The sequence below is a fragment of the Leuresthes tenuis genome, unplaced genomic scaffold (genome assembly GCF_036924035.1).
Source record: "Leuresthes tenuis unplaced genomic scaffold, fLeuTen1.0.hap1 SCAF_10, whole genome shotgun sequence".
NCBI classification, from domain to species: domain Eukaryota; kingdom Metazoa; phylum Chordata; class Actinopteri; order Atheriniformes; family Atherinopsidae; genus Leuresthes; species Leuresthes tenuis.
Window position 1 is genome coordinate 25,009,110 of NW_027325364.1, and position 19,600 is coordinate 25,028,709.

Here is a 19,600-nt window from a genome sequence, read left to right on the forward strand (position 1 = left end):
GCAGTTTTAATTTAGTTTGAGTGAAGGAATTCATTTTATAGCAAAATCCAAAATCGTGAAGAACTCGTGAAAGTAAGCTTATTCTCGGATTCCTGAAACTTTAGATTTGCTCTTTCTTTTACTGCAAAGTACAACGTTGAGCAGCACTAATGAGTTGTTTCTATTTTTGGCAGGCTTTACCTTTGCGGATGAAGCCCTTTCTGTCTGTGCAAAAGAAATCTTGTTACTGTGCAGAGGGACTTCTCTGAGTAGAGTCGCCTTACTTGTTGCGACTGTGCCGATGTTCGAAGCTGGAGTGCAAAGTTGTTGCTTGAATGGTGCTCGCTGGAGCGTGCGGTAGTGTAAAGTTATACCATTTAAAAGGGCTGAAGAGTGCTCAGTGCAGCGGGTGGGCGGAGGTGCAAAGTAACACTATGGCCATAAAAAGAACACCGCTACAAGTGCGCATTGTGCCAGGAAGGGCCCTCGGACGTGAACCAGTGGACAGTTATCGCTTCTCTGCCTTTTGGCTAAGATCAAGTGTAGTATCTGTTCTTATCAGTTTAATGTCTGATATGTCCTCTATGCGAGGACTACATATTAAATGGATTTTTATCAATAGGAGTTGAAAAAGGAGCTTGCTCCGTTCACTCCAAGCATCGACCCGGTACTGCAGTGCCGCTGGGAACGGTGCGCTCTCCTCTGCTCTTGTGAAAAAGCAAATAGCGGTGCAGGATGGAACTTTCTTTTAATCTGCTGAGAAAAGAGAGTGAATGCGAAGCAGACTTTAACACGGCTCTGGGAGCGAGCCGAGTGCGGGCTAACCGGGAGAATTGCTTTAAAGAAACGCGACACCGAATGAGCGGTCAGAACAAAGCCTCAATACGGTGTTCCCGTGTTGTTTGTGGCTGCCTTGTCTTTTGCACAGAGTAAAAGACAAGGCAGCCATCGAAAAGGGCCCGATTGTTCCTACTTGGTCAGCCGAGGAGCAAGGGGGGGGAGCAAGCGTCTCAACCAAGCAAAGCTCACCATGGGGAAGGTGGCTATGCCAACTAGCCTGATGCCCTGCTCCCGCAGAACAAAGCCTCAATACGGTGTTCCTGTGGTGTTTTTATAAAATGCGGTGAAAAAAAAGGTGTGAATGCCCCATAGAAAACTAAAAGGTGGAGCGGAAGTGTTCGGCTGCAAGAAGGTGTGAATGTCCGACTATATTTGGTGAAAAGCAAGTGAAGCAAGGTCTGAATGCCCGACCTTACATCATCAAAAGCAAGATCAGAGGTTTTTGGCTGCAAGAAGGCCATAGTTTGCCAAAAGCGGGTAAGGTGCGAATGACCGACTAAATATCAACAAAAGTGGGGGCGGAGGTCTTCGGATGCAAGTGGGTGTGAATATCCCACCATACAAGTATGGTGGAGAGGAAGCTGTGAATGGCCGACCATAGTTTGCAAAAAAGCGGGTGAGAAAAGGTGCGAAGGTCCAACCATACATGATCAAAACAGGGAGCGGAGGTGTTTGGCTGCGACAAGGTGTGAATGTCCACCCATAATTAATGAAAAGCGGGCAACAAGTAGGTTCGAATGCCCAACCATACATCATCAAAAGCAGGAGTGGATGTGTTCGGCTACAAGAAGGTTTGAATGTCCGAGCATAGTTTGTAAAAAGCGGGTAAGAAAAGGTTCGAATGCCCAAACATACACCATCAAAAGAGGGAGCGGAGGTGTTCCGCTGTAAGACGGTGTGAATGTCCGACCATAGTTGGTAAAAAGTGGGTATGAAAAGGTTCGAATGCCCAAATTCGGCTGCAAAAAACTGTGTTCGGCTGCCAAAAAGGTGTGAATGTTCGACTAAAGTTTGTAAAAAGCGGGTAAGACAAGGTGCGAATGCCCGACAATGTATGATCAAAAGCGGGAGCGGAGGAGTTCAGCTGCAAGAAGGTCTGAATGTCCATCAATAATTGCTAGAAAACATGAAAGAAAATTTTCGAAAATCAAACCGCACATGATCATAAGTGGGAGAGGAGGTGTTCAGCTGCAAGAAGGTGTGAATGTCCACCCATAATTCCTGAAAAATGGTTAAAAAAAAAAGGTGCGAATGCCCAACCATACATCATCAAAAGCAGGAGTGGATGTGTTCGGCTACAAGAAGGTTTGAATGTCCGAGCATAGTTTGTAAAAGGCGGGTAAGAAAAGTTTCGAATGCCCGAACATACACCATCAAAAGAGGGAGCGGAGGTGTTTCGCAGCAAGAAGGTGTGAATGTCCGAGCATAGCTTGTAAAAAGTGGGTAAGAAAAGGTTCGAATGCCAGAACATACACCATCAAAAGAGGGAGCAGAGGTGTTCCGCTGTAAGAAGGTGTGAATGTCCGACCATAGTTGTTAAAAAGCGGGTAAGAAAAGGTTAAAATACCTGACTGTACACAATCAATAGCGGGAGCGGAGTTGTTCGGCTAAAAGAAGGTGTGAAAGTCCGACCATGGTTTGTAAAAAGCGGGTAAGAAAAGGTTCGAATGCCAAAATATACACCAGCATTCACCGCTTGGAGGTCCTGTACAAAACGACATTCATCTGGCTGGCCAGCATCTTTAATCTTTTTAACAGGAAACAATGGAGTGCGCACAGGTGAATTTTCACAAGGAACAATAACGCCTGTTTTCTGAAAAGATTGAAAAACAGGTTTAATCCCTTTAATTGCTTCAGGCTTCAAAGGGTATTGTTTTTTACACGGACAAAAGTCTGATTTAGGGGTGACAATTACTGGTTCACAGCCTTTTATCAACCCCACATCATATTTGCTCTTCGCCCAAAGATCATTGGGCACTTCAGCCAACATGGGTATCGAAGACAAATCTTTTTCAGATTAAAAACATGCTTCAAAATGTGATTGTGTGTTAGGAATTAATTCCACAGTTCTTTGACAATGCATTGTACTCAAAAATGTTTTTTTGTATGCTGACAATCGTTCAGAAAACATCAAATTTGGATCAGCAGGTGAAACGGTCCAATCCGTTTCTTTCTGACATGTAGCAACAAACTCTCCCACACCTTGTCAATGCCAGTGTGTAGGTTTGGCCAAGGAAATGTGAGGGCGAGTACCACAAACATTAAAAAAATCGAATTGCTCTGGAGTGAGCGACACAGCCAATAAAGTAGGCGCACATATTTTTTCACTTCTTCTCATAGTCATTGTCAGGCCCCAAAGATTTGTTGAAACTAGATTAGAAGTAGATAAATATGAAGGACAAAGCAGTTTGAATTTGGTTTGAGAGAAGGAATTAATTTTATTGCAAAATACGAATTCATGCATAACTCGTCAAATAGATAGCGATGTGTCGTTCGTGAGCGATTCGTTCGATATGAACAAATTTTTATATGACTCGGGAGTAACGAGTTGTCTCAGTGAGTGATTCGTTCATTTTCATGCAGTACCCTTCCTCACCACATGGCAGGCGGCAGCTTCATAAGCTCAGTCAGCAGGACAGGAAACAGTATTGATTCGTTCATGACTCAACTCCTCGACTGACGGGTCCTCGCACAGGAAACAGTATTGATTAGTTTACGACTCAACTCCTTGGGTCTTCGTTCATTTGTCACGTTTTAAATTCTACGTTTCATTTGACAGGCTGAAGAGCAGTAGGCACAACAGTTCGTTCACAAACCGGATCATTAATCTCATAGACTATTCTACCATCAACAACTTGGAAACCACAATCGACTCTCTAGATGCAGAAAAAGCATTTAATGGAGTGAACTGGAAATTTTTATTCGCAGCATTAAACAAATTCGGGTTTGGGTCACACTTCATCAACTGGATAAGGATATTATATAGCTCCCCAAATGCAAGTGTCAGGACAAATGATCAAACTTCTCCAAGCTTCAGTCTGCAGAGAGGTACAAGACAGGGTTGCTCACTTTCTCCCTCACTTTTTGCTATTTTCATCAAACCTTTAGCAGCTGCTATCAGACAAGATAGAAATATTAAAGGCATCCAACCCCAAAATATTGAACATAAAATAAGTCTTTATGCTGATGATGTATTATTTTTCCTTCAGAACTCAGAGACGTCTCTCACTCACACGATCACACTCATAAATAAATTCTCGGCACTTTCTGACTACTCTATCAACTGGTCTAAGACCACAGTTCTGCCCATTAACTGTAGGGTCCAGAATATACCTGCGATCACTTTACAGTCAGGAAATATTAGATATTTAGGCATAAACATTTCCTCCAGGCTCTCAGAGCTAACAAAGCTAAATTATGTGCAATTATTAAAGAGAGTAGAGGACGATCTCTCTCGTTGGAAGTCCTTACCTATATCACTTATGGGGAGAGTTACAACCATTAAAATGATGATACTACCAAAAGTTAACTATTTGTTCTCAATGATCCCCATAAAACCATCTGCTACTTGGTTTAAGTCACTAGATTCATGCATCTCCAAATTTCTGTGGAAAAACAAGCCACCACGTATTAGTTTAAAAACCCTACAGAAGACCAAGGACAGTGGTGGATTAGATTTACCTCATTTTCAGCACTATTCCTTAGCCAATAGGTTACAATATATATCAAAATGGTTTAAACCTTGTTGTTGTCACAGTTCCCAGAGACGTTGTAATCGTTGAGGATTCTATATTCACCCCCTCATTAGAGGCACGTGTTGCAGATTGATGACACTGAATCTTCTTCTCTGTTCATTGCTGGCATCATTCCCAGCATCGTAAGTGTTCGTGGCATTGTTAGCCTCTTCTTCTGGATCTTGATATCGAGCATCCTTTTGTATTTCTGGTTTGTAAGTCCTCTCTCTTCGTTCACCGGAGTCTTCGTCTCTTTGTCCTTGAGTTTGGTGATTTTTTCTTCTTTTGATGCCTTGACACAGTGTGACAGGTGATACCACGTGGGAGATCCTTTAACTTGGACTGCTGTCCCTGTGCTGCGAAATGGCTGTGCTGCTCAAATGGTCTCTCCTTCATCATATACACAGTTATTTATACATCACCTTCCACCATGAAGCGTTGTCCCTTTTTGTTTCTCTCTTTGTTCTTAAAATGCTGTTATGCATGTCTAAACCAATCCATTAAATTAGATCATTTTGGCAGTAAAGCGATCTACAATGTGCTTGGTCGCAAAGCTGCTCATCTGTGGTAAACAGCTCTTCAGAAAGGCATTCTTCAATTGATTTCACTAACTTTATGTAATAATTTTGTGATTTCCTACAAAACTACACTTCTTCTCCCATCTGTCTGAGTATTTAATATTGTCTGGGTCCCGTTAAAACATGTATTTTCCCCATCTAATTCCTTGTTTGCTTTAAAACAAGTATTCCCCATTTTCTATCCCTTCAGTAGCCAACCAGTTTGTATGGAGTACACTGGAGCAACTTGACTGATCAGTAAAACACTGCTTTTGTTGTCACCGCAAGGCTTCCCCCGTCGGTTGTTTCACTGAGACACTACTGAGTAACTACAACTCAACACAGTTTATACACATAACATTCATATACATACTAACAAACAAACAAACAATAATTTATCGCAATTTTCTCATCTCTGTTTGGTACACCCAGGTAAATATTCCTGTAGTCTTCTCATACCGACTATGGACCCATTCATTGTTTAACTTCACTGTTTTGCAAATCCTAATTGAATATTAAACATTGACATTGAACTTTACTGGATAAGCAGGTCTTCATTGCATTCAGCAGCCTATATGTGAGCATTTATGTGTAAGCTGTTCTTCTTTGCATTTATCAGCAGCAAGCAATTCTTCACTGCACATGCATATGTAAATAGTAAAACAATTCCAATGTGTTAGCGAAACCTTCTATATCACAGTGGTTTCTAAGGTCTATTTTAAGTTCTTTGCCATCAGTGAGATGACATTGTTTACAAAGTGTGTCAAATTATCACTGAAGATCTTTTCAGGAATTTCAAATCTAGAAATGAGTTATTTTACGCGTGATTTTGCTACTGAGAGTGCATCTGCTTGTGCACATGGAAATATTTCAGACCATTTGGTAAAAACCTCTGTTGTCACTGAGCAGAATCGTTTCCCTTAACATTAATTTAGTTCAATGAAATCTACACAATAATGAAATAATGAAATCCAAACAAATATGTTGAAAAAGATACACTGGCTTAGGGAATTATCTTCGTTTTGGTCTTAGATTGCCCTGTGGAATGTATTTTGCACATATTTGACCTGCTAGACAAAACTTTATTCATCTATTTATTCTACAAAAAAAATTTCAATAATTAGTAAAACCATATGCTGTAAAAACCTTGTTCATTATTCCTTCTATCCCTCCTGTTGAGACATGACATTGTCCGTGGCTCAATACTGCAGCATATTTAAACAAATTCTTTGGCAGTATGGTTTTCCTTCCGGTCATTCATACGAGTCTATTGTAGATGGCAATTGAATAACATCTAATAATGCTAAAATATTTGTAGTTTATATATTTAGCTGTGGATGTCAACATACCTGTTTTTCCAATGCTGTGTTAACACATGTACAGTTGAGAAGGCATACTGACTGTCAGTGTAAACGTTAACAACCTTTTTGTTATTTAATTTACAAGCTTCAGTTAAAGCTACCAATTCGACTGCTTGAACAGAGTAATTTTTTGGTAGTGGTTGTTTTAAGAAAACTTCAGTTTCTGTTACTACTGCAAATCCTGTAGCATTTGTGCCATCGGGGTTTTTTGCTTGACCTGTTGTATAAATATAGTTATTTCTGCATTTTCATAACGTATATCAGTTAAGTCTGGCCTGGGTAAAACACTCATGGTTATTTCTGACATGCAATCATGAGGCTTTCCATCTGTGGGGTAGGTAGCAGTGTGGATGGATTAAGTGTAGCACATCTCTCGACAACAAGGTGTGGCTGTGAAAGAAGAACTGTTATGTAGGAGAGATGTCTGGTAAAGATATTTTGTTAAGTAACCATATCACAGCCACTGCATGAGGTACCTTAAGTGTTAATGGGTGAAATAACACCATTATTGTTGATGCCTGCACTGCCAATGGCTTCTGGCCATTGATTCAAAAGTACGATCTCGTCCCTTTTTCCCCCTTTCAGTGGACACTGGCCCCTAATTACCGCAATTCAGCAGGGGGTCTTTCATTAGGAGTACTGGACTCCCCCGTGCACGGTTTCAGCTCCGACCCTGGACAGCGGAAAAAACGTTGAGATCTGGTTTGAGGACCCAATTGTTGAGAAAAGTCTCTCAATGAGACTCAGAGTTGCTGGAGTCAGTTAATGCAAAGGTTTAATCTTGCAGCAAGTTCAAGAATGTGTGTGTGTATGGGTGTATGTGTGCAAACATGTGTGAGTTTGTGAGAGTTTAAAGAACCTGTTATCCACAGGCAGGTCTTAACTAGTATGGCACGGGTCCAGCCTGTCTCATCTTTTTGGGAAGGTCCAGCGCTCGGCCGTAACCCTTCTGTCTGTTTGGACTCTCACATACATTCGGTTAATCATAGAAAAACGAGAACAAAACTTTTTAGCCCCTTAAATTCATAAAACAGACACAGTTATTTCCATTCTAGAAAATAAGAGTAATCACCACCATTCCTATAAATTCTGGATATTCTAACAATCTGAATCTTTTTTAAATGTTTGATGAAGCCCTTTGCTGTTCTGTTTAGAGACTCAGATCATAAACCAAGTTTTGCTCTTGAACCAAGCTTCTAAACTCTTCACCTTTTTCATTTCTCAGTTAGTATTCACTTTAAAACTGATTAAAAGAAAAAATAAATGAATGCCTATCAACAAATGTGGGATCTAAACTCTAGTGCTTCCTCTAAAATAATTTCCTTTCTCAATTCAGAAATGTGTGTGTGTAAGTCACAACACCCGTGACACCAAAACGGCTTTCTTTTCTCTCTTTTCTCTACACTCTGCACTGTGAGCACACACACCAAATCAGAAAGGCTTTTTTCTCTCTTTTCTACATTATGGACTGTGGGGACACAAAACCGCTCTCTCTTTTTTTTTTTTTTGATTGTGTCAGGGCGTTGTCTCACGTATTAGATTATGCTTAAGATACGAATGGGTTTATCAGTCACATCAGAATCCATACATACTGATCCTCCCGTAATAAAATGGTCGGATCTTATCAAACACACTTTGTTTCTTGTGACAAGTCAGCGAAACAGCGTATACACATCAAGACACTGAATCAAGTTTGCCACAAGAACTCATAAGTTTGGCAGTATTGCTCTGCCGTCAGCAATCATACACCCATTTTATTTTCATGAGACATGTGCAGGCACCTGTTCATCTACTGTTCTATCACTATGAATTAGTTTATCTATTTATCGTTTCTATTTATTGTTTATCTAGTTTATCTATTATCTCCCTTCAAACTAAAAAGCAAACCAAAATGGCCTATCAGGGTGCACTGGCGCAGAGAAAAATGCATTAGACAAGTCAACCACTGAGAAAAACTGTGCATCTGATGGAATTTGAGACAAAATAGTGTGTGGGTTGGGCACAGTAGGAGTACGTGGCTGAACTGCAACATTCACCGCTTGGAGGTCCTGTACAAAACGCCATTCATCTGGCTGGCCAGCATCTTTAATCTTTTTAACAGGAAACAATGGAGTGCGCACAGGTGAATTTTCACAAGGAACAATAACACCTGTTTTCTGAAAAGATTGAAAAACAGGTTTAATCCCTTTAATTGCTTCAGGCTTCAAAGGGTATTGTTTTTTACACAGACAAAAGTCTGATTTAGGGGTGACAATTACTGGTTCACAGCCTTTTATCAACCCCACATCATATTTGCCCAAAGATCATTGGGCACTTCATCCAACATGGGTATCGAAGACAAATCTTTTTCAGATTAAAAACATGCTTCAAAATGTGATTCTGTGGTAGGAAATAAATCCACAGTTCTTTGACAATGCATTGTACTCAAAAATGTTTTTTTGTATGCTGACAATCGTTCAGAAAACATCAAATTTGGATCAGCAGGTGAAACGGTCCAATCCGTTTCTTTCTGACATGTAGCAACGAATTCTCCCACACCTTGTCAATGCCAGTGTGTAGGTTTGGCCAAGGAAATGTGAGGGCGAGTACCACAAACATTAAAAAAATCAAATTGCTCTGGAGTGAGCGACACAGCCAATAAAGTAGGCGCACATATTTTTTCACTTCTTCTCATAGTCATTGTCAGGCCCCAAAGAAATGTGTGATGTGCAGTGCAAATCAGCAGGTTGCATGAAATCAGAAAGGGGTGAAACTAACGCTTTTGCTTCTTCCACTAGTTGTTGTGAAAAAGGAGAGCTGGGAAGTTTCCACTCATAAGCATATGTAAGTGCAGATGAATCAAACTGGACTGCTGTGAAAACTTTGTCAGGCTGTAACATAACGTTAACACCCTCTGGTGTAGAAGTTAGAATAATGCCTAATTTACACATGAGATCACGGCCCATCAGGTTAATGGGACACAACTCTGATAACAAAAACGAGTGTTTGAAGGAGAGCCCATCGGGAGTAACACACGCAATGGGCGATGTCATTTTCTCCTTCACAACCTGGCCTGATGCAGACATAGAGTAAACGTGGTTTCCACTTAACTTTGGAGGACAATCAAACTCCCCTGACGTCACTACTGATGAACATAAGTTCCTATATTCTGAGAGAAATATCTTTGCTCTAGGACGGAAATAGCATGCAAAACTTTACTACGTGAATCACAGTCGGCAAGCGTTTCTTCACTACACAGAGCAGGAAAAATGTGTGAGTGTGTTTGTGCTATCACCCATTAGTGGAGGCTCCGCTGCCGCGTGACGTCCAGAACCTGCCTCCCACCCTCAGTCAGCCTTTTTGCCCAATTTCATCACTTTTCAGCTGTGGACAGTCCTTCTTCCAGTGTCCAGTCTGGCCACAGTAAAAACAAATATTCGGATCATAGCTCTGGCGTGGCCCATTTCGACCTCCTTTCCCACACGTCCACGTCTTCGACTTCGGCCTCGTCCTCTGTTTACACCAACTGCGTAATACATGGTCATGGCTGCCAAATGCAGCTCCTTTTCACACTTTCACAACCTTTTGGTTGTCTTACGCGTCTCAACTTGGTTATGAGCATGGCGAGCATATCGGCGAACGTCAGCCAAACGAGGACCCTCACACCATCCCACGTAAATGTTCTTTACTTCAGTGGCGACATCTGGCATGAGGCCTTTAATTATTGCATTGCATGCAATACTCTCCCGTGGTCCTGATTCATTACCCAAATCCGTTGGTCTCTGATGACCGCTGTGCTTGCTGACTTCCTCAAGGATGCGGTGTACAAAATCATCAGTCCCTTCACCGGGTTTCTGTTTGCAGGTGTAAATGTGGGACATATTGATTTTGGTTGGAAATTGAGTGGTGATGGCTTGACACAGTCTTTGGATGGCTGCTTCATATTGAGCGTTATCATTATGTCCTCGTTCACTGTTGGTAGGTCGCAAATCCAGTTGTAGCATACTGGCCTCTATTTTGCAGAGGTCGGTCGGTTTGAACTTTTTTGCCAATATGCGACGCAATTCAACCCCAGTCGGGCAGAATTGTGCGCAGAAATCTCGCAACTCGTCAGCAAAACTGGGTCCAGTATTCTCTGGATCTGGTAAGCATTGTTATGCTTCCATGATGTCAGTCTCAGTCCAGGGTCGATAAACCAGTAATGGTCCAGTGGGACCTGCAACTTTAACCATAGTCATGGTTTGAATCTGGTTTTGTTTTTTCTCACGTTTAGATCTCTGATGTCCAGATTGTGGGTAAAGGATTTTTGTCACTTGCGTTAAAAGTTCTTGGGCAGGTACGCTGGAGAACCAAACGTCTTCCTTTTCCTCATCATCAGACCTATGTAACTGATGTTGTGAGGATGATGGAATTTCTTCCCGAGGGAGGATGGAAGAAGTCCCTTCTTCCCAAGAGCCAGAGGCTTGTGGCAGGGCTGGCTGTTGTTGTTGCAGGTGTCGTGGAGGACAGGAGTCCAGGTCAGGATCCGGCACAGCGAGAGCGCTCAGGGTGGGGTAAAGAGGTGCAGGAGGAGAAAAAGTGTTATCAGTGGAATATGGTGGTGGTTTAAAAGAAGATTCAGTCTTAATCAGAGCTGAATTATCTTTTCGTCCACATACTAAATTATTATCATCATTCCGTCATGGCATTTGTTTAACATTTTCCTTTCTTTCTCTTTATACACTTTATTTTTTCCAACATTCTATACCTTTCTTACTTCTTATTTAAACTTAATTTTCTTTTTTTTGCTTCATCTCTTTCTCATATTTGCAAAACTTTTCTTCTAATTTTCTTATTTCTAACATACTAAAAGAACCTTCAGGTGGAAAACCTCTGGACCATATTTCTTTTTCATTTCATCATGCTTAGGTCCCCCGGTAGGGTCAAAAGTCTGAGACCTACTGTTTCCCATTCTCAGACTTGGAATGGGGAAATATATTCCTTCACTCAAAGGACGTCTCCAATGAGGACCTTAATCTGCACTCACACTTCTTCGGAGTACTTCACACTTCTTCGGACTGCTTCAAGAGGTTCACTTACCCGTGAAATCTCTGTCTCACTAATGACACAACCGGGAAACCCTCTTTTATTCAAATAAAAACTAAAAAGCAGTCCTATCGTCTCAGACTATCATATTTCAAAAATGATCCCAGCGCTGGTATTCAGGAAAAGGACCTGCCAGTCCTCTCTCTCAGAAAAGGCCTTGGAGGTATGAGGCTGGAACAGCTACTTCAGTCCAGGCTGGCCATGCACTGCGGTCCGGTCCAGAGACACCAGTCGAGGGATCCTGTTCGTGACGCCAAAATTGTGGTGGAAATTTAGTAACGCACAGAGTCAGTTATTTTCTTCTGAGGAGATAAGAAGCTTTAATAATAATATATTGCAAGAGAGAACAACACAGTACAGACTACCGAGTTGCTCTGACCACTGAAGCAAAAACACACAGTTATATTGCCCGCTCATCACGTCATCTGTCTTTGGTTGATAGTTGATTGTTCTTCTAACTTTCCTCCCCAACCATCAGTTTAGGTTACCCAAAAGGAGTGTATTGCTCCATCACAAGTATGCTTCTTTCACATACAGGGTAATATGAAGAATTTTATGCCTGAAACCTATTTAGACATGCAAAAATATGAAGGAAAAAGCAGTTTTAACTTGGTTTGAGTGAAGGAATTCATTTTATATCAAAATCCAAAATTGTGTAGAACTCGTGAAAAGAAGTTTATTCTCGGATTCCTGAAAAGGTTTAGTGTTGTTCTTTCCTATCCTGCAAAGTACAACGTTATTATTTGTTTAAAGCTATTCAGACATGGATAAATATGAAGGACAGATCAGTTTTAACTTGGTTTGAGTGAAGGAATTCATTTTATATCAAAATCCGAAGTTGTGTAGAACTCGTGTAAAGAAGCTTATTCTCGGATTCTTAAAGGTTTAGTGTTGTTCTTTTGTATACTGCAAAGTAATACTTTCTTTTTTGTTTAAACCTATTCAGATATGGATAAATATGAAGGACAAAGCAGTTTTAACTTGGTTTGAGTGAAGGAATTAATTTCATATCAAAATCCGAAATTGTGTAGAACTCGTCAATAGACGATTATTCTCGGATTCCTGAAAAGGTTTAGTGTTGTTCTTTCCTATCCTTTAAAGTACAACGTTCTTTTTTGTTTAAAGCTATTAAGACATGGATAAATATGAAGGACAAAGCAGTTTTAACTTGGTTTGAGTGAAGGAATTAATTTTATATCAAAATCCGGAATTGTGTAGAACTCGTGAAAAGAAGCTTATTCTCGGATTCCTGAAAAAAATTAGTGTTGTTGTTTCCTATCCTGAAAAGTACTACGTTCTTTTTTGTACAGAGACATTGTGTCATCTATCTTAGACAATAATTTATATATTTTTGATAGTAGTTTTGGGGTGCAGATGCTTAGAAATTCTGCTACCCTAATCGGGAGTTGTAAGTCTGGTTGGTGGAGGATATATTTCTTTGTTATTATAGACTTAAGTTGTTGATATTCTAGGAATTTATTGCTCCCTATCTCATGTTGTTTTATGAGCTCATCAAATGAAATAAAATGTCCATTTTGGATTATATGTTCCAGATGTTTGATTCCTTTGATCTTCCACAGAGTAAAGTTTAGCATTTTTTTGTTTTGCAGGATGTCAGGATTGTTCCAGATGGGTGTAAGCTTACACGGGACAAGTGAAGACTTTGTTATTTTAAGAAATTCCCACCAGGCTGTCAGAGAACATTTGTGATTTTTTACGTTTTGACTAATAAGTGGCAGGTCAGAGATTTCCAGATTATCACACAATGCTTGTTCTATATTTATCCATGGTTCATCTATTGGGCTAGGTTTAAACCATTTTGATATATACCGTAACCTATTGGCTATTGTCCTTGGTTTTCTGTAGGGTTTTTAAACTAATACATGGTGGTTTGTTTTTCCACAGAAATTTGGAGATGCATGAATCTAGTGACTTAAACCAAGTAGCAGGTGGTTTTATGGGGATCATTGAGAACAAATAGTTAACTTTTGGTAGTATCATCATTTTAATGGTTTTAACTCTCCCCATAAGTGATATAGGTAAGGACTTCCAACGAGAGAGATCGTCCTCTACTGTCTTTAAAAATTCCACATTGTGGCGGCCTGTTGCCACTGCGGGTTCATTCAGAGAGACTCAGAGACAGCGGACGGTTCAACCTATAGTTTATTTAACCCTTTTTCACGAATGTGGAGTCGTTCGCAGGCCTTCCCTCCCGGCTCGTGCTGCCCACTCCACTTCAATCCTCCTACCAGCTCTGAGTTCTTAAAAGAGGAGAGTGATTAGACAAGTGACTGCCGGTGTACTAATCACTCACCTAGTCCTGCTCCCCAGAGCTCTCTCCACAGCTCTCTCCTGCAGCTGATGCACCACGCCCCCTCCACATACCTCCACCGCCTGACCTTGGCCGGGGAGCGGTCTGGCCTAACCTACTCCCCCCCCCACCTCGCCATGCGAGCTGGAAAGGAAGTCGGCCACCGCCATCTGTGCCCCCGGCCTATGGACCACTTTGAATATAAAAGGCTGTAGTGCCAGATACCAGCGGGTGATCCATGCATTGACATTTTTCATTCGGTGGAGCCACTGGAGGGGAGCATGTTCCGAGCAGAGGGTGAATGGGCGCCCCAGCAAGTAATACCGCAGGGCGCCAACCACCCACCGGATGGCCAGGCACTCCCTCTCCACCGTGTTGTATCTGGTCTCCCTCTCGGATAGTTTACGGCTGATGTAAAGCACTGGGCGGTCAACTCCCCGCACCTGCTGGGACAGAACAGCCCCCAACCCCCTTCTCGATGCATCAGTCTGCAGGACAAATGGGAGAGAGGAGTTAGGTGTGTGGAGAAGAGGCTCCCCACAGAGGGTCTGCTTTACCCTCTCAAGTGACGCCTGGCACTGCTCCGTCCACCGGACCGGATTAGAGGCACCTTTTCGGGTAAGGTCGGTCAAGGGGCTCGTCAGCTCCGCGAAGTTGGGAATAAATCGCCGGTAATATCCGGCCAGCCCCAAAAAACGCCTCACCTCTTTCTTGGTCTTAGGTTTTGGGCAGGCTGCAATCGTTGCTGTCTTGTCTACCTGTGGACCTGTGGACGCACCTGTCCGCCGCCCAAGTGGTACCCCAGATACCGTACCTCCCTCCGTCCAACTGCACACTTCTTTGGGTTGGCCGTGAGCCCCGCCTGCCACAGTGACTCCAGCACTGCCGCCACCTGCTGATCATGCTCCGCCCAGCTGTTGCTATGGATGATGACGTCATCCAGGTAAGCGGCAGCATACGCAGCATGCGGCCGCAGGACCCGATCCATAAGGTGTTGAAATGTGGCTTGGGCCCCGAACAACCCGAACGGAAGTGTGACAAATTGGTACAACCCGTACGGAGTGGAGAAGGCCGTTTTTTCCTTAGACTCTGGAGACAAGGGAATCTGCCAGTAGCCCTTGGTCAAATCCAGTGTCGTAAAAAAACGATCAGTGCCCAGGCGATCCAGGAGCTCGTCGACCCGGGGCATAGGATAGGCATCAAATCGTGACACATCATTCACCTTGCGATAGTCCATCCCAATACGCTCAAATGGGACCTCAATCAGCGGCAATGGGCGCAAAGTGCTTTCAGGACGGCCTGTTGGTTAACCGACTGGCATTCGGAGCAGGACGCGCACGTCTGCCCGAATGCCTGGCCAATATTATACGATTAATTGTTTTTTCATACCCCATATGCCCCGCCATCGGGTTATAATGAGCCGCCTGGAAAACGATTTCCCGACAGCTTTTCGGCACCAACAGCTGTGTTATGATTTCGTCTGTCTGAGTGTCACGACTCACTCTGTCCCTGCACAATGAAAAATGCGGATATGTTAGCACTGCGTCAGGGTGCACCATATGACCATCAATTTTTATCACCTGATCCAAGGCATAGCGTAGAGTATCATCACGAGACTGCTCGAGTGGACAATCTTCCATGGAGTCGAACACGGGAACCGACGGAGCCGCCTGTGAAGGTACCGTCGGCTCCCCCTCCCCGTCTGCAGTGTCGGACAACCTCGCGTCACCGCTGAGGACAGCACACATATCCCATGACCCTGACGGTCGTGAGCGCACCCCCACACACTGCCCCACTAATCTATCAAACCCGGGCCAATGGGTTCCCAAAATCAGGGGGTGCGCCAGGCAGGAGCTAACCGCGGCCTTCACACTATGCTTTTTCCCCTTATAGCGAATTTCAACCGGGACCACGGGGTATCTGTGAATATCCCCATGCACACACCTAATATCCACCCATTCTGCCTCTATCAAAGCCCCAGGTCAAATAAGATTCTGGTGAACTATACTGTGTGCAGCCCGAGTCCACCATTGCCTGATGTGTACCCCCCTGAATCCTTACCGGAACGCTGTACGTCCCTCCTGGACCTGGGGAGGGCGCTGGAGGGCCAACAACCCAAATCACCTGTCCGACCTCCATGAGCGGGCACTCGCGACGAAAATGACCGGGCTGCCCTCACCTCCAACACCCCTGCCCCGCCACCTGAGGGACCCTCTGTGGGTCGGGAGCAGGACTTGTAGCAGCTGGAACATGGGGTGGAAAGAGAGGGCAGGAAAGGTTAGTGCGGGGGAGAGGAGACGGTCGTGCTGTTGCCAGCTGAGAGCCAGCTGTTGACAGCCTCCTCCGGGGCGCTGGTGTTGGCCGGCCCAGCGATGCTGGCCGAGCCTCCGGTGTCCGGCCCTGGAAAAAAACGGCCAGATGGTCCTCCGCAAGGGTGATCGCGGCCTCCAGGTCAGTGGGTCGGTGGCAGCGTACCCACTCTGCCGTACCACTTGGCAGCCCCTCCACGAACTGTTCCAGGACTATTTGTCCCAGTATCATCCGCTCTCCATTCGAGTCCCCTGGCAGCAGCCACCGTGTCGCTGCGTCGGTCAACTGCTGCGCATAGGTGAACGGGCGGTCCGTGGGGCCCAGTTTGGTCCTTCTGAACTGGCAGCGATGGTCCTCCGCCGAGTACCCCAGGCGATCCAGAGCTGCCCTCTTGACGTCCGCGTACTGGCTTCGAGAGCGAGCAGGAAGGCTCAGCGCCGCCGTTTGGGAGTCCCCAGACAGGAGGGGAAGCAACCGCACGGCCCACTCCGCCTCCGGCCATCTGCACGCTGCCGCCGTTGCCTCGAACATCCACAGAAATGACTAAGGGTCGTCTTCAGGCGTCATGTTATACAGGACGACCCCAGCGAGCGAGGGGGCCGGTGCCGCTGCCCCGGCTCGAGCCACCAGTGCTTCCAGCAGCTCCGTCTGCCGTTCCGCCTGGCCCTGCAGTGTGGCCAGCTGCTGCCTGCCAAGAGCCGCCTGGTCCTGATTCATCGCCGCGACCTCCGCCAGCATTTGGGCCAGAGCTGTTATGGGCTATTGCGGTTCCGTCATGTCTCCTCTGCTGAATCCCAGTTGGGTGCCAATGTGGCGGCCTGTTGCCACTGCGGGTTCTCTCAGAGAGACTCAGAGACAGCGGACGGTTCAACGTATAATTTATTTAACCCTTTTTCACGAATGTGGAGTCGTTCGCAGGCCTTACCTCCCGGTTCGTGCTGCCGACTCCACTTCAATCCTCCTTCCAGCTCCAGCACGCTACTGAGTTTTTAAATAGGACAGTCATTAGACAAGTGACTGCCGGTGTACTAATCACTCACCTAGTCCTGCTCCCCAGAGCTCTCTCCACAGCTCTCTCCTGCAGCTGATGCACCACGCCACCTCCACAGCCATGTTGATAGGTCCACACAGACTTCAAGCCAGAACTTCTGGACAGGCGCACAAAACCACAAAGCGTGTTCATAATCATCAGGTGTGTTATCTGTGCAATGTGAGCAGATGTTTGAGTGTGTTAGACACATCCTGAACATCCTTTGTCCTGTATAGTGTGTTCTATGAAGAATTTTGTATTGTATGAGCTGTAAATTAGGATTTTGAGTCATTCTGAAGGTGTTCAAACATATTTGTGGCCAGAAGCTATGACTAGAACTGATGGATAAATCTGCCTCCCATTTTGAGGACGGTAGAGACATTGTGTCATCTATCTTAGACAATAATTTATATATTTTTGATAGTAGTTTTGGGGTGCAGATGCTTAGAAATTCTGCTACCCTAATCGGGAGTTGTAAGTCTGGTTGGTGGAGGATATATTTCTTTGTTATTATAGACTTAAGTTGTTGATATTCTAGGAATTTATTGCTGCCTATCTCATGTTGTGATATGAGCTCATCAAATGAAATAAAATGTCCATTTTGGATTATATGTTCCAGATGTTTGATTCCTTTGATCTTCCACAGAGTAAAGTTTAGCATTTTTTTGTTTTGCAGGATGTCAGGATTGTTCCAGATGGGTGTAAGCTTACACGGGACAAGTGAAGACTTTGTTATTTTAAGAAATTCCCACCAGGCTGTCAGAGAGGTGCTGATGTTAATGCTTTTGAAACATTTGTGATTTTTACGTTTTGACTAATAAGTGGCAGGTCAGAGATTTCCAGATTATCACACAATGCTTGTTCTATATTTATCCATGTTCATCTATTGGGCTAGGTTTAAACCATTTTGATATATACCGTAACCTATTGGCTAAGGAATAGTGCTGAAAATTAGGTAAATCTAATCCACCACTGTCCTTGGTCTTCTGTAGGGTTTTTAAACTAATACGTGGTGGTTTGTTTTTCCACAGAAATTTGGAGATGCATGAATCTAGTGACTTAAACCAAGTAGCAGGTGGTTTTATGGGGATCATTGAGAACAAATAGTTAACTTTTGGTAGTATCATCATTTTAATGGTTTTAACTCTCCCCATAAGTGATATAGGTAAGGACTTCCAACGAGAGAGATTGTCCTCTACTGTCTTTAATAATTGCACATAATTTAGCTTTGTTAGTACTGAGAGCCTGGAGGAAATGTTTATTCCTAAATATCTAATATTTCCTGACTGTAAAGTGATCGCAGGTATATTCTGGACCCTACAGTTAATGGGCAGAACTGTGGTCTTAGACCAATTGATAGAGTAGTCAGAAAGGGCTAAGAATTTATTTATGAGTGTGATCGTGTGAGTGAGAGACATCTGTGAGTTTTGAAGGAAAAGTAATACATCATCAGCATAAAGACTTATTTTATGCTCAATATTTTGGGGTTGGATGCCTTTAATATTTCTATCTTGTCTGATAGCAGCTGCTAAAGGTTTGATGAAAACTGAAGCTTGTAGAAGTTTGATCATTTGTCCTGACACTTGCATTTGGGGAGTCAGTTATTTTCTTGTGAGGAGATAAGAGGCTTTAATAATAATATCTTGCAAGAGAGAACAACACAGTACAGAATACAGAGCTGCTCTGACCACTGAAGCAAAAACACACAGTTATATTGCCCGCTCATCACGTCATCTGTTTTTGGGTATAGTTGATTGTTCTTCTAACTTTCCTCCCCAACCATCAGTTGAGGTTACCCAGACACACTCGTAAATACCAGCCTAACCCTGTCCCCCCTAAAGTGCAGCTATCTCATTATAACAAGCCCACCATTGTAAAGAGGAATTTAAGAAAACAGGGCAGGGTGGTACCTTGCAGCTCGGTCATTTGCAGGTTATACACAGTAACACTCAATACAATGCATATAAGAATTATTTTCCATTACATTCCTCCCTTTTGATTATAATAATACCATTATATTAATCAACCCAAAAGAAACAAGGAAAATAATAACTTTATCTGTAAAACATCAGCCTGCATTTGCACACAACGTGAGTTTAAAATGCAGGCATCATAGTGATAAAGGGTCCAATGATAAACAATCAAAACATGAACAATTAAACATGATTATCTTCATTCCTCTCTAAGTCAGCGTCACTAGAGGAAAAATTTTGAAAGCAAAAAAGTTCTTTGAGTCATTTGAATCATTTGGTGAGATACATACAATGAGGCCTCGCACACAGGGAACAATACAGCAGCCCTGTATTATTGCTTCCTGTGAAATCAAGATACAATGTGCACATGCTGGTTACAAATAAGAAAATACAAACAACAAACAGTTTCTGCCATGGTTCACACCATGTGTATGATCATCT

The 19,600-nt window shown here is 43.3% G+C and overlaps 1 non-coding gene across 1 annotated transcript; it reads left to right on the top strand.

Annotated features, from left to right (window-relative positions):
• The first annotated feature begins 489 nt into the window (after positions 1–489).
• On the top strand, positions 490–680 carry LOC140317005 (U2 spliceosomal RNA). The gene has a single exon (XR_011917360.1). It is a non-coding gene; the product is annotated as a U2 spliceosomal RNA (small nuclear RNA).
• Positions 681–19,600: the final 18,920 nt, after the last annotated feature.